Source organism: Polyodon spathula, chromosome 2 (assembly GCF_017654505.1).
Source record: "Polyodon spathula isolate WHYD16114869_AA chromosome 2, ASM1765450v1, whole genome shotgun sequence".
Lineage (NCBI taxonomy): Eukaryota > Metazoa > Chordata > Actinopteri > Acipenseriformes > Polyodontidae > Polyodon > Polyodon spathula.
In genome coordinates, this window is record NC_054535.1 from 60,899,387 (window position 1) to 60,906,601 (window position 7,215).

The window sequence follows — 7,215 nt, forward strand, 5'->3', positions numbered from 1 at the left end:
CGGAATAATTCTGGTCGCTCTTCTTTGCACTCTTTCTAGAGCAGCAATATCTTTTTTATAGCGAGGTGACCAGAACTGAACACAATATTCAAGATGAGGTCTTACTAGTGCATTGTACAGTTTTAACATTACTTCCCTTGATTTAAATTCAGCACTTTTCACAATGTATCCGAGCATCTTGTTAGCCTTTTTTATAGCTTCCCCACATTGTCTAGATGAAGACATTTCTGAGTCAACAAAAACTCCTAGGTCTTTTTCATAGATTCCTTCTCCAATTTCAATATCTCCCATATGATATTTATAATGTACATTTTTATTTCCTGCGTGCAGTACCTTACACTTTTCTCTACTAAATGTCATTTGCCATGTGTCTGCCCAGTTCTGAATCTTGTCTAGATCATTTTGAATGACCTTTGCTGCTGCAACAGTGTTTGCCACTCCTCCTACTTTTGTGTCGTCTGCAAATTTAACAAGTTTGCTTACTATACCAGAATCTAAATCATTAATGTAGATTAGGAATAGCAGAGGACCTAATACTGATCCCTGTGGTACACCGCTGGTTACCACACTCCATTCTGAGATTTTTCCTCTAATCAGTACTTTCTGTTTTCTACATGTTAACCACTCCCTAATCCATGTACATGTGTTTCCTTGAATCCCAACTGCGTTCAGTTTGAGAATTAATCTTTTGTGCGGGACTTTGTCAAAAGCTTTCTGGAAATCTAAATAAACCATGTCATATGCTTTGCAATTATCCATTATCGAGTTTGTGCACTGTGTGTTTGAACACACACAGTGCACAAATGAAACGCCAGATCGACCGAGAATAAAACCCGCCCCAGTGTCAATCTTTCTGTTGCACCAACTAGAAAAGAAACTTGGAGGCAAATGCCAAAACCCTTCAATTTTATAATATCCGCCTTTACTGTGACATTAGAGCAGTCTGATAAGTGATGAACTACTGATGATAAATTACTAAAATAAATGCATAAATAAATACTGTATTACTTCAATTTCACTCCCAAGAGACAGGAGCCTCAATCTAGCATGTAAATTACAAACTAATGTACACACACAAAGTAAGCACATTTTATATTATGGTAGTACAATTCTGAAGGAAAATGCAAAATAAACTATGTACAGAACAGCAGTCCTTCTGAAGTTTTTATAGGTGGTTTTGTTATTTCATTTTAGTTCAATTGTAATTCCCATACTCGATCCCATACAAATAAAAAAACATGTGCTTACTCTCTATGAGAAGATTAAGTTTCGGTTTCTCTTGCAGAGAAATTACAAACAAGCAAGTTACAGTGAGAAAGGATATAGTATGATATATTGTAGTATTTACAGAAATCAAATTGATATTCTGAGGTAATTTTTGGTGCAGAAAAACATCCACAATACTCTTGGATTTAACTGCCACACCAGCATTATCCTGCCCCTTAACCAATACACACTCCTGATTCGCTGGTACAGTACTCCCCTGACCTTCCAACTCCCACCTAATAGGTTCTCGGTAACTGTCACCGATAAATGTAGTGTAGTCAAAGTAGGATAGCTACACATGCTGTTACACACAGAAAATAAGCAACTGTGATACTTCTAAAATGCCATAAATCATGTAATAAAATATTGCAGTTTGAAAATCGTAGTATTATTAATAAAGGTCACCCTAGTATGACAGCCACCCTTTTAAGCGCAGCAGTCATGATCAATTTAAAATAAATGCCACAGTGCCAAATTGAGGCAATATGGAATACAGCAATACGGAAAACAGTAGCTATGGCCAAAAGTTTTGAGTAATCATTTCCACTGTTTTGACGGTGTTTATTGGCTATACACTGATTACATTTTTTTGTATCCGGGTGTTATCTGTTTTTACAAGTCATAAAGGTGGTTATGTTGCAAAGGACACAACTCTACTCCATATAATTGCTGAGATATTAATAGTTGAAATTGGAGTTTAACAGAGGAACAAAGTTGAAACCATATACATTAAACTGGAGAAACAATACAAGCCTGTTGGTGCTTACTTGTGAGACATTGGAGTAAGGATCTGTTTCATTTCTTCCATGATGCTTGCTTGTTTTTCAGGGTTGGACTCCAGCACCTTGTCAAGTGTTGGGCAAATAGAAGACTAAAATATATAAAAAATAATTTTTAAAAATAAAGAAATATAATAATAAATTCATATTTATTCACTTTTTCCAAATGTTTACTGGTTTGTGCCTTCATATATATATATATATATATATATATATATATATATATATATATATATATATATATATATATATATATATATATTTTTTTTTTTTTTTAATAACCACAAACCTTGCAAAACTGGAATGTATTTCCATAGAGCTCCTCTGTCAACATCAGTCGCTGTTCCAGAATGGCTTTGTCATTGTACGCATACTCAACTACTGTACAGGCCTCGGCATGCCGCAGCATTTTTCTCACCTGCCCTTTAAAACTTTTCATAACTTCAGACACTTGCTGTTTGTTACTAAAACAAGAAGATAAAAATAGGTTTAAAATCACGTAAAAAAAAACAAAAAACAAACAAAAACACAACAAACACTGTACTGGTCATATTTTGAAGAAATTCAAATACCTGCCACAAAATCAAGATAAAACTACTTATAATTTTCAACATTTTTGTGTTTAAGTGAGAAACTTTTGCAATTCTTCACAATCTAGATAGTTAAGTGTTGCTGCAACAGTAAAGGGGTCAGTGGAAAAATGTTCCCTTACTTTATTTAAATTCAATTTTACTTTATTTTAAACAATTTAATCCACTTGAAACAACAACCTCAACATGCCATATTTAGTAGAACACTGTCAGTATTGAGCTCTGCTCTACTAGAAAATTCCATAAAAATGTCACTATTGTTAAACTAGACTACTCCATGCCCAGAACTTTAGGATGATCTAACTTCCATTAGTCTCATTTTCATGGAACAACATATAGCTCTGCCCAACATAAAATATTTCAAGTTGAGGGTTTAATCACTATAACAGAGGTCCATCAAATGCATGAATGCAAAATGTGTATTTTTTTTTTTAAATGTATACATAGTAATATAATATATTTTACTTACCCATACATTAAAAATTTCTTTACAACATTTCTTGCATATTTTGATTTGCTTAGTTCAACCAGATGTTCTGTATAAAAAAAAACAAATTGGAGGATGTTTATTACACATTAACCCTTTGCAGTAGAAAGAGGACAAAAATAACCTTTTGCATCACCCATTTTACCGAATGCAGACGCAAGAGCAGAGGTGAAATTGACCAAAAACTGGTTACTCAAGGTGTACTAAATAATCCAAACATTTATTTTTACCTTTAAATCAGCATAACATTTTTATCTAGTCATTTGCTGTACAAAATATAGGAAATTAATAGAGAAGCAAATTTGCAAAGTCTTTCAAATACCCTTTAACTCATCAAAAACTTCCTGTCTCTGCTTGTCATTCCCAAACTGGATATAGCACTGGAGCACTCTGGTTGAATCATGTGCAAAGGGGGGGGGGGGGGGGGGGGGGGGGGGGGGGGGGAAGGAAGTTATTTTTTTTAAATACAAATATAATAATTTTGCATTTAACAGAAAAATATGCCTTCTTACCATATTTCCTGAAACAAAAGAAATACACTTCCCATTGTTGTATGTCACTTACACTTTTAATCTTGCCTCGAATAAGCTCCTGTAGTTCACTCATAAGCTTCAACCGCTTCTCCTTGTCACAGTCTTTTCTGCACTCAAACATTAAGGGTTAAAATCTATCACTAAGCACAAATTGTATCACTGAACACACTCAGAGGAAATCTACCTGAATTATACTGTGTTTATCATGTCTTAACAAAAGGAGTAGTCAATAGTCTAATGTTACAAACTGGAAATGTCAAGTGTAAGGAAATTCAATTTCAGTTTTTGTACTCTGGTTATGCTTGTGCTTGACAAGTATAATCTTTATTTCAGACTTCCATTTATATAAGTTCGTACCTGAAAGTGTTGAGCTACAACTTTCATATATATTTTCATATACTCACATAATTTTCATATATATTTTCATATATATTATTTCTATTAGTATAATATATATATATATATATATTATATATATATATATATATATATATATATATATATATATATATATATATATATATATATATATATATATATATATAGGTAGAGACAGACAGCCTTCCAGGTGAAATGACCCAGAAAGGCATTCAAGTAAGGCTTTGTAGTGTACTTTTGCATTTTACTACTGCTTTAAAATACAAAAACATGTTTGCTACGACGTGTGTTTTTTGCTGGGTTTTTTTTTTTTTTAAATCTGCACATTTCAGAACTATATAGTGAACGGCAAAGAAAAAGCAAATTTTGCAGCATTCACAATTCCCATAATCAACCCAGCGAAATAAATGTACTTTACCTCCTGACAGCTTCCCAGACCTGCTTAGATCTGTTTATGATATAATAACTGTTCTTCTTTTCATTCTGTTGCCTGTTTTGCTTCAGTTCCTTCTTGTTCTTTTTAAATTCATCCCACTTAGGCTTCTTTGCTGCAGAACCTTAGGCAGATTTAAAAAAAAAAAACTATTTCAACATTTACTTGTAAATGAATGTTATCGTTATCGACAAATATCACCTCTTATATATATATATATATTATATATATATATATATATATATATATATATATATATATATATATATATATATATATATATATATATATATATATATATATATATACACACACACACACACACTGTGTACAAAACATTAGGAACGCCTGCTCCTTCCATGAAATAGACTGGACAGGTGATTCCAGGTGAAAGCTATGATCTCTTATTGATGTAACCTCTTAAATCTACTTCAATCAGTGTAGATGAAGGGGAGACAGGTTAAAGGAGGAATTTAAAACTTTGACACAATTGAGACATGGATTGTGTATGTGTGCCATTCAGAGGGTAAATGGGCAAGAACACGGTATGGTAGTAGGTGCCAGGCACGCCGGTTTGAGCGTGTCAAGAACTGCAACAATGCTGGGTTTTTCGCGCTCAACAGTTTCCCGTGTGTATCAAGGATGGTCCACCACCCAAAGGACACCCAGCCAACGGCAGGCCAGTGGTCAAAAACGGCTCATTGATGAAAGAGGCCAAAGGAGGCTGACACGAATTGTGCAGAGCAACAGACTGGCTACAGTTAGTCCAGTATAATATTGGTGCCGAAAGACCCATAAAAGAATGCACAACTCGTCGTACCTTGACACGAATGTTAACAGAGTTCCACTTCTTTCAGCAAGAAAATGTGCTTGCAGTGGGCTTAGGAACGAAAACACTGGACAATGGAGGATTGGAAAAACATTGCCTGGTCTGATGAATCCCAGTTCCTGCTGTTTCACGTTGATGGGAGGACTAGGGTATGGAGAAAACCATATGAGTACATGCATCCATCATGCCATGTGTCAACATTGCAGGCTGCTGGTGGTGGTCTGGAGTCTGTTTTCATGGCACACATCGGGCCCCTTGATAAAAGTGGAGCAACGTTTGAATGCCACAGGATATCTGAACATCATTGCCAATCAGGTGCATCCCTTCATGGCAGCAGTGTATCCATCTACTAATGGATTTTTTCAACAGGATAATGCCCCATGCCATAAGGCTAGGATTGTCCAGGAATGATTTTACAAACAATACAGTGAATTCAGCTTACTGCAGTGGCCTGCCCAGTCAACAGATCTCAATCCAATTGAGCATTTGTGGGATGAGCTGGAACGAGCTATTCGGAGTAGAGATCCACTACCAGCCAATCTGACAATTGTGGGAAGCATTGCAGTCAACATGGGTCAGCATACCTGTGGAACACTTTCAACACCTTGTAGAGGCCATGCTCGATGAATTGAGGCTGTTCTGAGGGCAAAAGGGGGTGCAACTCAATATTAGGAAGGTTTTACTAATGTTTTGTACACTCAGTGTATATATACAGTACCGTGAAAGTATTTGCCCCCTATCTGATTTGTCTGCATTTTTTGCATATTTTTAACACTGAATGTTACCAGATCTTCATCCAAAATCTAATATTAGATAAAAAGGACCCTGAGTGAACAAATTTTGATACTAATTTCACTTATTTATTAAAGCAAGTTATACCCAATGCCCCATGTGAAAAAGTAATTGCCCCCTTAGACTCAATAACTGGTTACGCCACCTTTAGCAGCAATAACTGCAACCAAACGATTCCTGTAGTTACCGATCAGCCTCTCACAGCGTCGTGGAGGAATTTTAGCCCTCTCCTTCATGCACAACTGCTTCAAATCGGAGACAATTGTGGGTTTTTGAGCATAAACTGCTTGTTTCAGGTCCTGCCACAACATCTCAATTGGGTTTAGATCTGAACTGTGACTAGGCCATTCCAAAACTTTACATTTCTTGTTCTTCAACCATTCTGATGTAGACTTAATTGTGTGTTTCGAAACATTGTCTTGCTGCATGACCCAGCTGCGCTGATGGCCTGACATTCTCCTGTGGAATTCTCTGATACAGAGCAGAATTCCTTCAGTGATGGCAAGTTGTCCAGGTCCTGATGCAGCATATCATCCCCAAATCATAACACTACCACCACCATGCCTGATCGTTGGTATGACATTCTTGCTGCGGAATGCAGGGTTTGGTTTGCGCCAGACATAACGGGGCCCATGTTGGCCAGAAAGTTCCACTTTTGACTCATCTGCCCATAGAACATTGTTCCAGAACTCTTGGGGATCATCCAGGTGCGTTTTGGCAAGGTTGAGACGAGCATTCATGTTCTTTAGTGAGCAGTGGTTTCCGCCTTGCTACACTGCCATGAATCACAGTTTTGTCTAGTTTCTTTCTGATGATGGAGTCCTGAACACTGACCTTAGCCGAGGCGAGAGAGGCCTGCAGTTTCCTGGATGTTGTTCTAGGGTTCATTGTGACTTCCTGGATGATTTTACGTCTTGCTCTTGGAGAAATTTTGACATATAAAACAGGTCATTTATATCTTTGTTGTTAACTTATAAAGCCCTGAATGGATTAACACCCAGTTATTTGCAGGAGTTACTGACCCTGTATCGTCCAAGTTGCACTCTCACATTACAGGACGCAGGGCTACGTTGTTGAGCGTAACGGGCCGCTACGTTGTATGACGCTGTATGACGCTGTATTCAGGCC

The 7,215-nt window shown here is 36.5% G+C and overlaps 1 long non-coding RNA gene across 1 annotated transcript; it reads right to left on the reverse strand.

Annotated features, from left to right (window-relative positions):
• Window positions 1-1,478: 1,478 nt before the first annotated feature.
• On the reverse strand, window positions 1,479-3,534 carry LOC121298889. The gene is made up of 4 exons (XR_005947342.1): window positions 3,445-3,534; window positions 3,105-3,171; window positions 2,335-2,509; window positions 1,479-2,137 (listed from the first exon to the last, which is right to left on the reverse strand). It is a non-coding gene; the product is annotated as an uncharacterized LOC121298889 (long non-coding RNA).
• Between the last annotated feature and the right edge of the window lie 3,681 nt (window positions 3,535-7,215).